Source organism: Hemiscyllium ocellatum (genome assembly GCF_020745735.1).
Source record: "Hemiscyllium ocellatum isolate sHemOce1 chromosome 27 unlocalized genomic scaffold, sHemOce1.pat.X.cur. SUPER_27_unloc_23, whole genome shotgun sequence".
Taxonomy (NCBI): domain Eukaryota; kingdom Metazoa; phylum Chordata; class Chondrichthyes; order Orectolobiformes; family Hemiscylliidae; genus Hemiscyllium; species Hemiscyllium ocellatum.
In genome coordinates, this window is record NW_026867491.1 from 554,351 (window position 1) to 571,782 (window position 17,432).

At 45.7% G+C, this 17,432-nt stretch overlaps 1 long non-coding RNA gene across 1 annotated transcript; it reads left to right on the forward strand.

Annotated features, from left to right (window-relative positions):
- The first annotated feature begins 4,539 nt into the window (after positions 1-4,539).
- Positions 4,540-7,195, forward strand: LOC132807773 (uncharacterized). Its single transcript, XR_009642000.1, has 3 exons — positions 4,540-4,662; positions 6,348-6,431; positions 6,907-7,195. It is a non-coding gene; the product is annotated as an uncharacterized LOC132807773 (long non-coding RNA).
- The last annotated feature ends 10,237 nt before the right edge of the window (positions 7,196-17,432 follow it).

Consider the following 17,432-nt stretch of genomic DNA (forward strand, 5'->3'; position numbering starts at 1 on the left):
ACTGCAGCACATGCGCAGTATGCTCTGTGGAGGTACTGGCGTTACCGACTGATTTGAATAGGAGAAAAAAAGCTGCAGCCACAATTTTATTTTTCCCTGTGGCTCGACAGTTTATTCCTTTTGAATTTCGTCCGGCTTTGTATGTCTTTACCTCAGGATAGAGGAGTCCAAAACTAGACGGCATATGTTTAGGGTGAGAGGGGAAAGATTTAAAAGGGACCTCAGGGGTAACTTTCATGGTGTGTGTATGGAATGAGCTGCCCAGAGGAAGTGGTGGAGGCTGGTACAATGACAGCATTTGAAAGGCATCAGGGTGGGTATATGAATAGGAAGGTGTGAGAGAGATATGGGCGAAATGCTGTCAAATGGGTCACGAGATTAATTTAGGATATCTGGAGGGCATGGGCGAGTTGGACTAAAGGATCTGTTTCTGTGCTGTATGACTCTATGCGTCTATTTCAGTGCAAGTTTCAGAAACATGACTGCAGCTTTTAAAAACACTTAATATATTTTAGCTGTTCTTAATTTTAAAGATCAGCCATTTCTTGCACACCCCTGTCTTCCAGGTAGAGTCATCACTACTGATTCTCTCCCTTTCCTGAGAAAGAGATACAGCAATCAAAGAGTGCATGAGAAAGCATGGGGGAATGGTAGAAGGGGGAAGAGAATGGACAGGGGAGCGGGGTAGAGAGGAGGAGAGAATGGACGGGGGAGTGGGGTAGAGAGGGGGAGAGAATGGACAGGGGAGCGGGTAGAGGGGGGAGACAATGGACAGGAGAGTGGGGTAGAGCGAGAGAGAGAGAGAGAGAGAAAATTACAGGGGACAGAGGGTCGGGTGCAGAAAATGAGGGGAAGAGAGAGAAGAAGGCTGAGGACAGAGAATTGGTGAGTACAGAGTGTGAGGAGAGAGAGTGGATGGGGACCAAATGGTTGGGGGACTGACAGCACAAATCCCACCTTCCTCAGAACTGGTGTCAGTGTCTCATGAATTGGAACCCACTCCACCCACAGCAGACCTGAGGCAATCGTTTCTCAATAGATGCTTGGCTAACGCAGTAGAATCATATAATCCCGACAGGCCATTTGGCCCATAAAATTCAGACTGACCTTCCAAACAGTATCCCAGCCAGACCCACCCATTTTTCCTACAGTTCCCCATGGTTAACCGACCCTCAGTTGCACATATGTGGACACTTCAGCACGGCCGATCCACCTTGAACTGCAGATATATAGACTGTGAGAAGAAACTGGAGCACCCAGAGTTAACTCACGCAGACAGAAGAATGAGAACGTGTTAAAGTCCACACAGACAGCTGCTCAAGAGTGGAACCGAATCCAGGTCCCTGACATTGTCAGGCAGTCGTACGAACCACTGAGCCACCCAGAGCTTTGATGTTCTGCTTTGTCCCAGTAGTTTGTAACTTCTCATGTGCCCTCAGCAGAGGCTCTCTCCTCCTGACATTGTTGAACCACACCCACTGCAACCTCCCTTTCCCACTCCTCCAGCCCTGAGCACATCGGTTCCTGAATCCTGGCACCAAACAGACACCAATGCCATCTGTGCTCCTCCTGACAACTGCAGAGAACGGAGACCATCCCTGTCACTGTTCTGTCCCTTACCACCACCTCCCCCTCCCCAATGTTGTTTTTACTCCCACAGCCCAACCAGTTAGCTCCTCCCACCTGCAGCCCTCTATCAGATCCCCTTTACCTGCCAGACCTGCACTTACACCCTCCTGACCCTATCCACTGATGCAAACAAAAGGCTCTCTCCAGAGGGGAATGACCATCTCCCAGAATAAAGTGCCTGGTTAACTTTCCCACTTTACCCTCAACATGTGTGCAGCCTGGCTTCCAGCTCCATCTCTCTGAACGAATGTCCTCTAGGATGTGTTTGCCCTGGATCACAGCATCGAGGGCATCCCACCTTCTGCAAATTGTAAGACAAGCCCCACCCTGCCCTCTCCAATGTGTGTTGTATAACTGATAGCCAAGTTCGGAACCCATGAGGATTGCCTCAACAGGGACCTTGGTTTCATGTCACACTACAAGTGATCCCACTCACACAGGCTTGTACCCCATTACTCACATACGTTACCAAGCACGGTCGTATGCAAACACATGCTCTTTGCACATACACACACACTAACATGCACACCAATCAGTTTCTGGGGTGAAATTGCAATTGCAGAATTTTATTTGCAGATACATTATATTTTGCCCAAAAAGCACACAATCTTCAGGCAGTCAATTCATGTGACATGTTATAAATCCCTAATTGTTGTGGTTCTGTTTGCTGAGCTGGGAATTTGTGTTGCAGACGTTTCGTCCCCTGTCTAGGTGACATCCTCAGTGCTTGGGAGCCTCCTGTGAAGCGCTTCTGTGATGTTTCCTCAGGCATTTATAGTGATTTGTATCTGCCGCTTCTGGTTGTCACTATAAATGCCGGAGGAAACATCACAGAAGTGCGTCATTGTAGGCTCCCGAGCACTGAGGATGCCACCTAGACAGGGGACGAAACATCTGCAACACAAATTCCCAGCTCGGCGAACAGAACCACAACAACGAGCACCCGAGCTACAAATCTTCTCACAAACTTTGAAATCCCTACTTTGGAAACAGAACCAGTCTGACTCAAGATTGGGTTGCAGACAGACTCTAACATGAGTGAATCAGATGGTTTTCTTTCCCCAGAAAATGATTTCATCATTAGATTCTGAACTCCAGATTTCTGACTGAATTCCAATTCCGCCATCTGCTGTGGCGGGATTCAAACCCAGGTGTCCCGAGGAGTCCCCAGAACTGGGTTGATAGTCCAGTCGATAATGGCACTCAGCCCTTGTTCCTTCAATCACCCTTTGCTGGCACATGAACTCACTGGTGCCTCCGTAGGTTAGAGGAGGGGGTGATGCCCTTCCCACACTGAGAGTAGGTGAGCATGCTGTGCCTGGTGTGGACCCGCTAGTGCGTCTGCAGGCTGGAGGAATTGATGAATCCCTTCCTGTGCTTGGAGCAGGTGATTGGCCATTCCCCTGTTGTGGACTCGCTGGTGAACTTCTAAAATCTCTAACCATATAATCGAGAAAAAAACCCACTCTATTCACTACTGCAGACTTACAGCAAGGTTACACGTTAAAAAGTGTGCACTAATCTGTTCCTGTGCTGTGAGCTCTCCTACACATTTTCCTCCAAGATCAGCTGTGAATTTTGCTGTTTTTAAATTTTTCCAAGATGTTCAGAGAGACATGATTTCAAACAGCAGAGGCAGTAACTATGCAGATTCACTGCTGTGTCCGTTAGTAATATACGTTTCTTTCTCTCTCTCTCTCTCTCTCTCTCCCTTACAGACCATGTGCTCACTGCCTTTGGCTGTCTTTCTCCATTTTAAAATTGCTGTTGTCTTGATTTTTTTTACTCCAAAGTTCCAAAACAATGCATCAACATATAAAACATTAATAGCTGTTCCTGGAATTCAAGGAAATCGCCTCCAAAACTCAAAATACCTCAAAAAAGGAGCAGCTCTTACAGCCACAAATTTTCCGGTCCTCCATCTCCATGACTCTATAACAAATGTTCAACGAACTAGTCTGCAATTTCCCACATATGGCCTCCCTCCCATTTTGCATACAAGTGTTACATTAGCATTTTTCCAAACCAATGGAACCATAAGATCATACGACACAGGAGCAGAAATTAGGCCATTCAGTGCATCGAGTCTGCTCCACCATTCAATCATGGCTGAGATGTTTCTCAACTCCATTCTCCAGCTTTCTTCCCGTAACCTTTGATCCCCTTGACAATCAAGAACATATATATATCAAGTCTTAAATAAACGCAATGAATCTTTCCCATGTTCAGAGATTTTTGGAATTTTGTAACTAATGAATTCACTATCTCCACTGCCACTTCCTTCAGGACCCAGGATGTAGGCCATCAGCACCAGTCGACTTGTCTGTCCTCAATCCAAATAGCTTGCTGTGTACCTTTACCCTCTCAATGTTGATTGTTTAAGTTCTATCCTTTCTACAGCCTCTGACTTGCCAATTCTAACAGGAATAGTTCTGTTGTCTCCCAACGTAAAAACTGAGATCATCTCTGCCACTTCAGTGTCCCCAATGAACTAACAGTTCTCATCTTCCAAGGTACCACACTTAGCTCAGCGACTCTGTTCCCATTAACATACCAACAGAAGCTTTTGCTGTCCTTTTTGATATTTAGTGCGAGGTTTCTTTTGTAAGTTAACTTACCTATTTTTATTTATCGTTTTTACTATCCCTTTGTTTATGTTTGAAACTTTCCTAATGTTTGACCCTTCCAGAGGTCTAGAATAACATTTCACAACTGGCTGAAAAGTTATTAAAAAACTACTTTGAAACTTTTTTAAATAACACCTTTCTGGCGGCTGGGGGCCGGAAAAACGATCGCCCCGCCCCCATTGTCTCCGATTGTTTGGAGGGCTCCCCCAACCACGCCCCCTCAGTTGGTGACGACGTTGTCTGGACCCCGCCCCTTGTTTGCTGGCGCATGTGCAGTGTAGGTCCCGCGGCCGGACAAAGACAGTGTGACTGAGTGTGGGAGAGGAATGGCGCCGGCGGCTGAAGGAACAAGAACAGAAACCGCTGGAAAAGCTGAGCAGGTCCGGCAGCTCGTGTTGAGAGAAATGTGAGGACGTGTTTCGGGTCCGGGATCCTTCTTCAGAACAGGACCAGGTTTCAGAAACATCCCGGGGAGGTCGCCAGGTCCGAGCGCCAAGACCTGGCTCCTGCCCCCGGGGAGAGGAGACAGTGAGACAGGGTAGGATTGGGAACCGCGGGAGGAGGGAGACTGGGGAGTTTATAAACTCCTAGGGGGAGGCCGCAGGCCGCGAATAAAAGCCCCACAGGCCCAGTGTTTACTTCACCGGGAAGGAGCTCTCGGGTTGCCTGGCAACCAGCCGCCATCTTTGTGAGGGTCAGGCGCATGTTGTTTTGGGGCGGGGAGCGCGGGCGGCCATCTTGGTGAGGGCACCATCAACTGTCATTTCCGGGAGAGAATTCCAACCTCGTGGCAGCCCCGGCCTTGGCCGAGCTTCATTCCCCACACAGTGTAGTGATGTGCAGGTTAGGGGGGCTCAGCCATGCTAAATTACTGATTAATGCCCAAGGATGGTCTGGTTAGTGTATGTTGACCATGCTAATTTACCCCCAGTGTCCAGAGATGTGCAGGTTAGAGTGGACTGGCCGAGGTAAGTGTATCCATAGTGTTCGGGGTTCTGCAGGTTAGGGTGAAGGTCTGGACCCCCGAGATCGGTCAAAAGAATCACTGGGAGCTGAATGAAATAAGGCAGCCTAGCACAGATTTGTCCAGCAACACAGGTTAAAAACTTTATGTTCCGTGGCAAAATTACACAATTCCTTTTGAAAATTACTCATTATTTATTTTTGAGACAGCACAGCCTTAATGACAAGAAAAGACCAATAAAATGTAATAAGGTGACATGATTGACAGCAGGTTAGTCCAATGATATTTCCTGGGAAACAGATTGTTTTACGTGCAAAATCATCCCATGCTTGCTAGTTCAAGATTAGTTCGAATACCAAATTACTTATGATTCACATTATGCAAACTCCATTGTTCTCTTTTATTTCTAAATCCAACCAACTCAGCAAAGCAGCAATTCAAGTTCAATGTCAAATCATAACCTGAAGCCATTTTGTTATATTATTTTAAAATATTATTTAAAATTGAAATGCCATTTTGTGGTTAATAAAAACCTACATACACCTGTTGCTCCTAACAACAGCCTAAATTCAAATTTTAAATCCTGATCTCAATAAAGCAGCAGTTGTCTCATTACCCAAAAGGGTGAGACCACAAATAATATCAATACGGTTTTGATGGCTAATAACTCCTGAAAATCCTTCTACAAAAAAAAGTCACTGAGAGCTGCATATCCCAAAGTGTGATATTCCTGTTTTGTAGAGCTTTTGGATGCTTCCATTCTGTGCAAAACTCAGGGGAGACTATGTTCCTACAGTTACAGCACGAGGAGTACTTACTTTATTCAAAATAATAACCAAGTTTAGTGTAGGTAAGGGAGGGACCTTGCAAATAAGAGGCCTGCCTATCTTTGTGACTTCCTTGAGGCTGTTCAATAGATGGGTCTTTCAGTAAGAGATGCGGTTATTGTCCCAGAACAGTTCCACCCATCCATAATTGGGAAGACATTGGTGCCATTAGGGGTCAAAAAGTCTTTTGCTGAAGTCAGCACATAACAGACCACTTCATCCCTGCCAAATATTCTATTGTGACTTTGAAGAAACAAATTGTAACCGAAAGATAACATTTCCCTATCTTCTCTTTTGCAGTGTGACCTATTTGGATAGGGCAAGGCTTACCAGGGTAGCCCACAGCACAACTGGTATCAAACTGGCACACAACACCTTTACAGGGTAAAGACCGTTTAGACTTGTTCTGTAAATGAACTGTTCAAGCTCTGACCACTGCAATAGTCATTCTTGGTAATGTTCAATCCCCCAGCATTTGGATGGGTATATGAATAGGAATGGTTTGGAGGGATATGGGCCGAGTGCTGGCAGGTGGGACTAGATTGGGTTGGGTTATCTGGTCAGCATGGCCGGGTTGGACCGAAGGATCTGTTTCTATGTTGTACATCTCTATGACTCTATAAATGGGTGATCTAATTGTTCGTTCACAACAGTAAGTAAACATCCTTCAACATCCATCTTTTGAAGACCATTCAGGCTCATAGAAACTTCAATCAAATCACCCCTTGCTATTCCAAACTCTGGTTGAAAGTCAGACCTGCCTGACTAATGATTTCCCATAAAACAGTCTGTTCATTGTGGGTGTCAATCCAGTTTACCTTCTGTGAATTGCCTTTAAGGCATTTTCATTCTTCCTTAGGTAAGGATATCAAAACTGAGCACCGTGTTCAAGATGTAGTCCCACCAATGCTCTGTAACTGAGGCATAATCTCCTTACATTTATGTCATTGGCCTTTCTAATCACTTGCTGCGCTTGCATTCTAACTTGTGACTTTGCAAGGCCCCTGGATCCCTCTGCATCTCAGAATTATGCGGTTGTTCTCCAAATAGGTAATAAATTGCATTTTACCATATTGTACACCACTTGCAAGAGTTTTGCTTATTTATTTAACCAATCTAACAATCTGCATCCTTGATATGTCATCCCCACAATGTACTTCTCAATCTATTTTTGTGTTTCCTGCAAATGTAACCACATACCTTTGATCCCCTCCTGTAAGTCATCTATATAATTGTAGAAAGTTGAGGAGCCAGCAGAGATGCCTGTTGGAACCCCACCATACTTTCAAATATACAACCAATTTGACAAAAGAACCATTTTTGCATATCCTGTTTTCTGCCAGTCAGTTGATGTTCTATAACTATACTTTACACCATGAGCTCCTCTGTGCAATTTGCTTTTCGTGAAAACATGTCAAACACCTTTAGGATATTCAAGTTCAGTATATCCACAGGCTTCAATTTCCATACTCTTTCAAAGAATTCCTTTAGGACGGCATGGTAGCACAGTGGCTCCCTCTCACGGCCAGAGACACCTGTTTGATTTCAGCCTTGAGTCGACTATCTGTTTGGAGTTTGTATGTTGTGTCTGTCTTTGTGAGTTTCCACTGGGGGCTCCACAGTCCAAAGATGTGTAGGTTGGGTGGATTAGCCATGCTGGATTGTGTAATGTCCTTGGATGTACAAGCTAGGTGAGTTAGCCATGCTAAATGCAGGGTTACCGGAGTAGGGTGGCAGTCTGGATCTGGGTGGGATGCACTTGAGGGTTGGTGCAGGACTTGATCGGCCAAATGGTCTCTTTCCGCACTCTCGGAATTCTATGAATAAATTGGTGAAACAGCATTTTGTTTTCATATTAGCATGCTGATTCTTTTCAATTACCACGAGTTTTTTGACATGGTGGTTATAATCTCCTTAATTGATTCAAAAACAAACGTTTAATTGCCATTGACTCAAGGGATTCATTTTCCATGATGTATCTTTCCCTTCTAGAACAGAAGTATTAAATATGTTACTCTCCAGTCTGAGGAAAATTTGCCTGATCTAATAAATCTTGGAAGATTAACATTAATGCAAATATGAACTCATTAGCCACCTTTTAAAATTCTATGATGAAGTCCACCTGTACCCAGAGATTTGCCAGCCCATAGCACTATCAGTTCGCTCAATAGCATTTATCTAATGATTCTCATTTCACCAAACTCCTTTGTTTGTTCAACCTATGGGGTTAAAGGCAGGATTCTTGACAGTGTGGTGGAACAGAGGGATCTTGGAGTCCAAGTCCATAGATCGCTCAAAGTTGCCACCCAGGTTGATAAGGTTGTTACAGAGGTGTACAGTATGTTGGCTTTCATTAGCAGGGAGATTGAGCTTAAGAGCTGCAAGGTTATGTTGCAGCTGTATGGAGTACTGGTTAGATCGGAACGCTTCAGAGAACACCTCCGGGTCGCCCGAACCAACCAACCCAATCAACCCGTGGCTCTACACTTTAACTCTCCCTCCCACTCCACCGAGGACATGCAGGTCCTTGGACTCCTCCACCGGCAGAACACAACAACACGACGGCTGGAGGAGCGCCTCATCTTCCGCCTGGGAACCCTCCAACCACAAGGTATGAATTCAGATTTCTCCAGTTTCCACCTTGTCTCAGTCGGTTCCCTCAACGCAGCACCGCCCTCATAACCTGCAATCCTCTTCCTGACCTCTGCCCCCACCCCACTCCGGCCTATCACCCTCAGACCTCCTTCCACCTATCCCACCTCCATGCCCCTCCCCCTAGTCCCTCCTCCCAACCTTTTATCTTAGCCTGCTTGGCAAACATGAAGGGCTTATGCTCGAAACGTCGAATTCTCTATTCCTGAGATGCTGCCTGGCCTGCTGTGCTTTGACCAGCATTTGCAGCTGTGATCTCCAGCATCTGCAGACCTCATTTTTTACTTGGAATATTGTGTTCACTTTTAGTCACCTAATTTTATGGAAGATGTGTAGGGAAAATTTCCAGAGGAAACATCACAGAAGCGCTTCACAGGAGGCCCCAAGCACTGAGGATGTCACCTAGACAGGGGACGAAACGTCTGCAACACCCATTCCCAGCTCGGCGAACAGAACCACAACAGGAAGATGTGTAAGCTGAGAGAGGGCACAGAGGAGATTTACCTCGATGCTGCCTGGAATGGAGGGTATGTCTTAGGTTGAGGGAGCTAGGGCCTTTCTCATTGGAACAAAGAAGGATGAGAGGTGACTTTATAGAGGTATACAAGATGTTGAGAGGCATAGATAGAATGAATAGCTAGAGACTTTTTCCCCAGGTCAGAAATGTCTGTCATGACGGGGCATAATTTTAAGCTAATTGGAAGAAGGTTTAGGGGAGATGTCAGAGGTAGGTTTTTTACTCAGAATGATGAGTGCATGGAATGCACTTCCAGGGTTGGAATGAGAGTCAGATACATTTAAGGACATTTAAGCGACTGCTGAACAAGCACATGGACGGCAGTAAATTGAGGGGTGTGCAGGCTCTTCTCATCTTCAAGTTGGATAAAAGGCTGGTACAACAGCGAGGGCTGAAGGGTCTGAACTGTGCTGTATTGTTCTATGTTCTCGCTCCAGAACGATGCAGCAGCAGTATTGGAAGAACAAAATTGCATCAAACCCCTTGACACTTCCAGAGATGGGCACTGTCGATGGAAACTCAGTTAAATTCTGCAGGCAATCAGGTGATAGCCAGGGTGGCGGGGGGGCGGGGGGGGGCAACAATCGGGGAAAAGGGTTTGAAACATTTTTTATAAAACGCTTGGACAATGAAAGGACGGGTCTCCTTTTTGTTAACCCTGATTTGGTTTGAGTTTTAGCGAGCAGTCTGTCTGAAGCTACTGGGGGAAGAAAGGTTCCCTGATTCAACAAATGTTTCTGGCTGACTGTTTCTCACTTACAATTCCTGAAGAAGGGCTTATGCCCGAAACGTCGAATCTCCTGTTCCTTGGATGCTGCCTGACCTGCTGCGCTTTTCCAGCAACACATTTTCAGCTCTCTCACTAATGTCTCTCCTGTAAGAACCTGTGTTTGAACTGACCGTTCTTTTTTGCTGTAGGGGTGTGTTTATGAGAATGCTTCAGGAAATCTGAACAGCTCCTTTTTAAGTTGCGGGGAGGTTGTGACGGTCGGGTTTATAAATGGATGCTATTCTAAATTCTGTTTTCTTTTGCTTGTGTTTTCATGCAGAGGGTGGTGTATGGATGTAGTGAGCTGCCAAAAGAAGTAGTGGATGCTGGGACAGTGGCAATATGCAAAACCCTTGGGCGGCATGGTGGCTCAGTGGTTAGCACTGCTGCCTCACAGCACTAGGGTTCCCACGTTCGATTCCAGCCTCTGGCAACTGTGTGTGGAGTTTGCACATTCTCCCCATGTCTGCACGGGTTTCCTCCGACAGTCCAAAGATGTGCAGGTTCGGAGAAATTGGCCATGTTAAGTTGCCTGTAGTGTTAGGGTGGGTTACTCTTCGGAGGGTCGGTGAGAACTTGTTGGGCCGAAGGGCCTGTTTCCACGCTGTAGGGAATCTCATCAATAGGCACCTGGATGGGTGTATGAACAGGAAGGGTTTAGAGGGGTACAAGCCAAGTGCTGGCAAACGGGACGCGATTAATTTCGGATATCTGGTCAGCATGAATGAGTTGGACCAAAGGGTCAGTTTCCAGCACTTGGCCTATATCCCTCTCAACCATTCCTATTCATGTCCCCATCCAGATGCCAATTAAAAGCTGCCATTGTACCAGCCTCCACCACTTCTGGCAGCTCATTCCATACATGCATCACCCTCTGTATGAAAAGGTTGCCCTTTAGATCCCATTTAAAACTTTCCCCTCTCACCATAAACCCTCTGGTTCTGGACTGTGCAACCTCCAGGGAGATTATTTACCCTATCCATACCCCTCATGATTTTATAAGCCCATATAAGGTCACCCCTCAACCTCTGACACTCCAGGGAAACAGCCCCAGTCTATTCAACCTCTCGGCAACATCCTCGTAAATCATTTCTGGTAGAGAAGTCAATGATTTGGGTTAATACCTGAAACACTGACTTCACTGCTGGTGCTGCCTGGCTTGCTGTGTTCTCCCAGCCTCCTGCTTGCCTACTCTGGATTCCAGCATCTGCAGTTTGCTTTTGTCTCTAACGAACGGCAGAGCAGACTCGATGGGCTGAATGGCCTAACTTCTGCTCCAATGGCCTTGCAGGCTTAGGTTTGTGCAGATTGTTTCAGTGGAACGTGCAGTCCTGGGCTCAACGAGCAGCAGCGCCCAATGGATCAAAGTTCATGGAATCACAGAATCCCTACAGTGTGGACACAGGCCCTTCAGCCCAACAAGTTCAAACTGACCCTCTGAAGAGTAACCCACCCAAACCCATTTCCCTACCCTATTACTTGACATTTCCCCTGACTAATACACCACACCTACACATCCCTGAACACTGGGAAAATTTAGCATCGCCAATCCACCCTACCTGCACACCTTTGGACTGTGGGAGGAAACCGGAACACCCAGAGAAAACCCACACAGGCACAGGAGGAGAATGTGCAAACTCCACACAGATAGTTGCCCCAATAGTGGAATCAAAGCTGAGTCCCTGGCACTGGGAGGCAATGCTACTCACCACTGAGCCACTGGGAGTGGGTGCAGTCCAGCAGAAAACAAAACAAGCCCACCAACTCTCCCACTATCAGACTGGGCAGGAGGTTCAGTCCTGGGGGTGACCCACAGCAGCCTCACCGGCAGAATCCGATTGTTGGGAGCACTGGTGCCCCCGCTGGTGCCTCTGCAAGTTGCAGGACTGGGTGAAGGCCTTCCCACACACAGGGCAGCTGAAGGGCCGCTCGCCGGTGTGAACCCGCTGGTGCTTCAGTAAGTCAGAGGAATTGCTGAAGGCCTTTCCGCACTCAGGACAAGTGAATGGCCTCTCCCCGGAGTGGACCCGCCGGTGGATCACCACGTGGGAGAAATTGCTGAAGGCCTTACCACACTCGGGGCAACTGAAGGGCCTCTCCCTGGTGTGGACCCACCGGTGGGTCAGCAGGTTGGAGGCATGGGTGAAGGCCTTCCCACACTCAGGGCAGCTGAAAGGCCTCTCCCCAGTGTGGACCCGCCGGTGGGTCAGCAGGGCAGAGGAATCGCTGAACCCCTTCCCGCACTCTGGGCAAGTGAATGGCCTCTCCCCTGTGTGGACACTCTGGTGCCTCAGCAGGGAAAAGGCCTGGGTGAAGGCCTTCCCACACTTGGGGCAGCTGAAGGGCTTCTCCCCTGTGTGGACCCTCTGGTGGGTCAGCAAGGCAGAGGAACTGCTGAACCCCTTCCCGCACTCTGGGCAGGCGAATGGTCTCTCCCCGGTGTGGACACGCTGGTGCTTCAGTAGGTCAGAGGAATTGCTGAAGGCCTTCCCGCACTCGGAGCAGCTGAAGGGCCTCTCCCCTGTGTGGACCCGTCGGTGCCTCAGCAGGGTGTAGGAACTGCTGAATCCCTTCCACACTCAGGGCAGGAGAATGGCCTGACCCCAGTGTGACTGCGCCGATGAGCATCCAGGACAGACGGGACATGGAAGCCTTTCCCACAGTCTCCACACTTCCAAGATTTCTCCACGGGGCGGGATTCCTCGGGTTTCTCCATGGCTGAAGCTTCAGCGGTACACAAACACGTGTACAGTCCCTCCCCACCGTGAATTCCTCTTTCCAGGCTGGATAACTGTTTTAGGTTCCACACTCAGTGCGCTGTAACAGTAGGATCTCTCATTCCATCCCACTGATGCTGAAAACGGACTGAAACAGGGACCAAAAAACTTTGCTCCTTCTCACAGAATCTTAGTCAAAACTCATTACAGGCCCAATGGACTGAACGACTGTCAGACATTGACGTGAAATTGAGGACAGCAGACGCTTGGGAGTCCGAGTTGAAAAGTGTGGAAAAGCACAGCAGGTCAGGCAGCATCTGAGGAGCAGGAGAGTCGGTGTTTTGGGCATAAGCCCTTCATCTGTTGATTTTTAAACTTCAGTTTTCAGATCAAATACTCTGTAAAAAGAGATTACAAAAGTCATCATTGTCACTGAGACGGTCTATAGCCTTAAAACTTGTCTTTAAACATTTAGACTAAATGTAATGCTGAATTATAGAACACATTTATTGCACTAGAAAATAGACAGCAAGGCTCAAAAAAGGGGGAATCTTAAAGAATGCAAAAGACAGGGACACCTGGGCTTACCAAGTGATAACAGGATGCTGTAAGACAATTAAGAATGTTTGCCTTAGCATTGGTGAATCTGTATGAACAGGACACCAAGTGATAACATTCACAGCCGTCCCCTTGTGAAATTAATGAGAGTGTTTGATTCTGACCCTGAAACGAAACTTGGTACTATCAAAAGCTTTGTAATTAACGGTCAGTTGCTGTCAGTTATAATGGATTCTTATACCCCTTGCAAGCAGGGCAGTCACAGAGAAAATAAATCTTTGCTGTTACAAAACCCTGACCTGAGAGTTCAAAAGGACACCAGTTTTGTGCTGAGGCTGTTGAATCCAGTAGAAAATTAACTCTTAGTGCTTAGCTGCTATGGATTGAATTTAATTGCATTTTGAGAATTTTTGATGCTTTTGAGTAGCCAATTCTGGTTATGAAATGCAAACTCTCTAAAAGGAAATATTGATAAAGCTTTAACTTACTTGCTGTTTTTACAGACCTTACAGACTGCCTCACTATCAATTCTAACTAATCAGATCTTATGTCTTACTTGAATTTCAATCACAAACTTGAAAAGAAGGCATGTTCCATTCGAAGACGAATGAATCAGTTGAAATGAAACCTCACGGTAACATCTCAGCCTCAGGTACAGAATGATTTAGGGCTTAAAAAGCAGGAGTCTGCTCCCAGCTTAGAAATTTATTCTAGGTTGAATATTGAAGAGATTCTTGCACAATGTGTCGGGAAACCATTTTATGATTGAACATTTGCCCTCCTTACTAAGAAGCCGTTTTATAAAACAACTGTATCTGACATGTGAGCTGTGCGAGGTTATCTTGTGAACTCTCCAATTAGCTGAGACTGGGACCTCTTTATGAGAGGAGTTTATCTCGCTCGCAGGCGCCTAACTCAGCTGTTTTTCCCACCTAGCGAATGGCTTCGGGCCTGTAGGAGTGATTAGTCAAGCTTCACAGATCTGTCAATGAGCTTTTCTTCCTTATGAATTATTGTCTTTCACTGTTATCTGTCTAATTAAGAACATGCAATTCCTTTTTCAAACTTTTGTAGAAAGGAAGCCACTTTGTATCAATACATTGGAGTCGCCTGCTGGGCATCTGGACAGCTGGTAACCTACTCCCTAGATTATTAGAACCTAGTTAGTTTAGCTTATAGGTATCAATGTTATGTTGTCACAGTGATGCTATTAGTGAATAAAGGGGATAACTAAAATTATACTAAACTGTCCATAACAGGTTTTTATTCCAGACTTCCAAACAGTACGATTTCCGGGACGAACCAAGAGAGAGGCTTTACAGGTCTGAGTCCACAAGGGATTCCCTGGGCGGTCTCAAATCTTCACTTTGACATCAGTCCAGGTAGAAATTCACAACAAGCAATTCTTTTTCTGCAGAACAAATCTTTTCTTTTGTTATTCCACAAAATTGAAAGCACCATCCCACCCCCCCCCCCACCCCCCCCCCCAATCCATTCTCACTCCACTCTAATTCTCCTGAAGGGTGCTAATTCAGGATCTTACAGGGCCAAAAAAGTAAAAACATCTCTTTAGAATAACTCTACCTGAAAGTTAACATCTTTCACAACATTGGGATACTGCTCAGTGTGAGCAGATCTGATTTTGGGAAGCAAAGAAAAACTGTATAAATTCAGGATAAACCTTCAATACAGCGTCTTTAGAAACGACCAGGCACGGGGTCAAGGCATTGACACCAACACCAGAGAGAAACTCAACATACAGACGTGGCAAACCATCAGTCTTTAATCTTTCAGAATGGGTTGTAAGTATCATTAATATGTAAATCTCAGAACTTCTTACAAATCACCTTCTCGAGATAACTTAAGGTTTTGTAACAAAAGGTGACATCTCAGCTCAGACAATGCATTAAAGGTATGAGGTCACAGTCAGTCTGTATCCCAATTTTGAATCTGACAGGTTCTGTTTCCAAAGTGAAATTTACAAAATATTATATGCATGTACTGCCTGCATTGACTGCCAGCAGATTGCGCATTTTTTGAACAAAATCAAATTTTTGGATCAGAAATTGGCTAGCTGAAAGAAGACAGAGGGTGGTGGTTGATGGGAAATATTCATCCTGGAGTTCAGTTACTAGTGAGGTACCACAAGGATCTGTTTTGGGTCCACTGCTCTTCATCACTTTATAAATGACCTGGATGAGGGCATAGAAGGTGGGTTCGTAAATTCGCGGATGATACTAAAGTCGGTAGAGTTGTGGATACTGACTAACGATGTTGCCAGTTACAGAGGGACATAGATAAGCTGCAGAGCTGGGCTGAGAGTTGGAGTTAATGTGGAAAAGTGTGAGGTGATTCACTTTGGAAAGAGCAACAGGAATGCAGAGTACTGGGCTAATGGTCAGATTCTTGGTAGTGTAGATGAGCAGAGAGATCTCTGTTTCCAAGTACGTAGATCCTTGAAAGTTACCCAGGTTGATAGGGCTGTTAAGAAGGCATACGGTGTGTTAGCTTTTGTTGGTAGAGGGATTGAGTTTAGAAACCATGAGATCATGCTGCAGCTGTCCAAAACTCTGGTGCGGCCAGATTTGGAGTATTGCGTACAGTTCTGGTCACCGCATTATAGAAAGGATGTGGAAGCTTTGGGAAAGGTTCAGAGGAGATTTACTAGGATGTTACCTGGTATGGAGGGAAGGTCTTAGGAGGAAAGGCTGAGGGGCGTGCGGCTGTTTTCTTTAGGGAGCAGGTTGAAAGATGACTTAAGTGACTCAGAAGATAATCAGAGAGTTAGATAGGCTGGACAGTGAATGCCTTTTTCCTTGGGTGGCAATGGCTAGCACGAGGGGATATAACTTTAAATTGAGGGTGATAGATATAGGACAGATGATCAGAGGTAGTTTCTTTACTCAGAGTAGTAGAGGTGTGGAACGTACTGCCTGCAATAGTAGTAGACTCGCCAACTTTAAGGGCATTAAAATGGTCATTGGATAGGCATATGAACGAGAATGGAATAGTGTCGGTTAGATGAGCTTCAGATTGGTCCCACAGGTCGATGCAATATTGAAGGCCAAAGGGTCTGCACTGTGCTGTAATGTTCTATGTATCTCTAAATATAATTCTGCAAATACAAATTCACCCTATACACTTGTATGCATGTGTGCGTGCATGAGAGAAAGCAAATGTCGATGTCTATGCTGTTTGTCTCTATGTCTATTTTGATAACAAATGCTTTATTTCTGTAAATGTTGTTATAAATCAGAGTTGGGTACTAATAGTTAGATGTAAGGGAGAGAGAATTCCTCAAGTTAGGTACCATAAGAATCCAATCCATCTGAAACTGCAGATGTTTGGACTGTGGGAGGAAACCGGAGCACCCAGAGGTAACCCGCGCAGACAGAAGGGGGAGAACATACCAAAATTCACACAGACAGTCACGAGAAGATGGAATCAAATCGCTTCTAACAATTCTCCCACACCTGCAAAACCCTGAACACTGTGGGTAATTAGCAGGGCCAATTCACCCTAACCTGGGCAAAGATAAAAATCACATGACACCAGTCCAACAGGTTTATTTGGAAGCACTAGCTTTTGGAGCGCTGCTCCTTCATCAGGTGGTTGTGGAGTATAAGATCATAAGACACTGAGTTTACAGCAAAACATTACAGAGTCATGCCACTGAAATTATACATTGAAGAACCCTGGATTGTAAAGTCTTTCATCTTTTAGAATGAGTTGCCGTGTCATTAATATGTAAATCCAGAACTTCTGATAAGACACCTACTTGAGATAACTTAAGGTCTTATTAGAAAAGATGACAACTCAACTCAGACAATGCATTAAAGGTGTGAGGCCAGAGTCTGTCTGTATCCCAGTTTTTGAGTCAGACTGATTCTATTTCCAAAGTGGAATTATAAAATATTCTATGTATTGTCTGCCTGCAGATTTGCATTTTGCTCAAAAAATGCACAATGTATCTGCAAATACAAATTCACCCCATAGACATGTGTGTGGGGGGGGGGGGGGGGTGTTGCGCGCACATGAGAGAGAAAAAAGTCTCGTTCCATACTGTATTGCACAACAGATGCTTTATTTCTGTTGATGTAAATATTGTTATAAATCACAGCTGGGTACAAATACTTAGATGTAAGGGAGAGAGAATTCTTCAATTAGGGCAC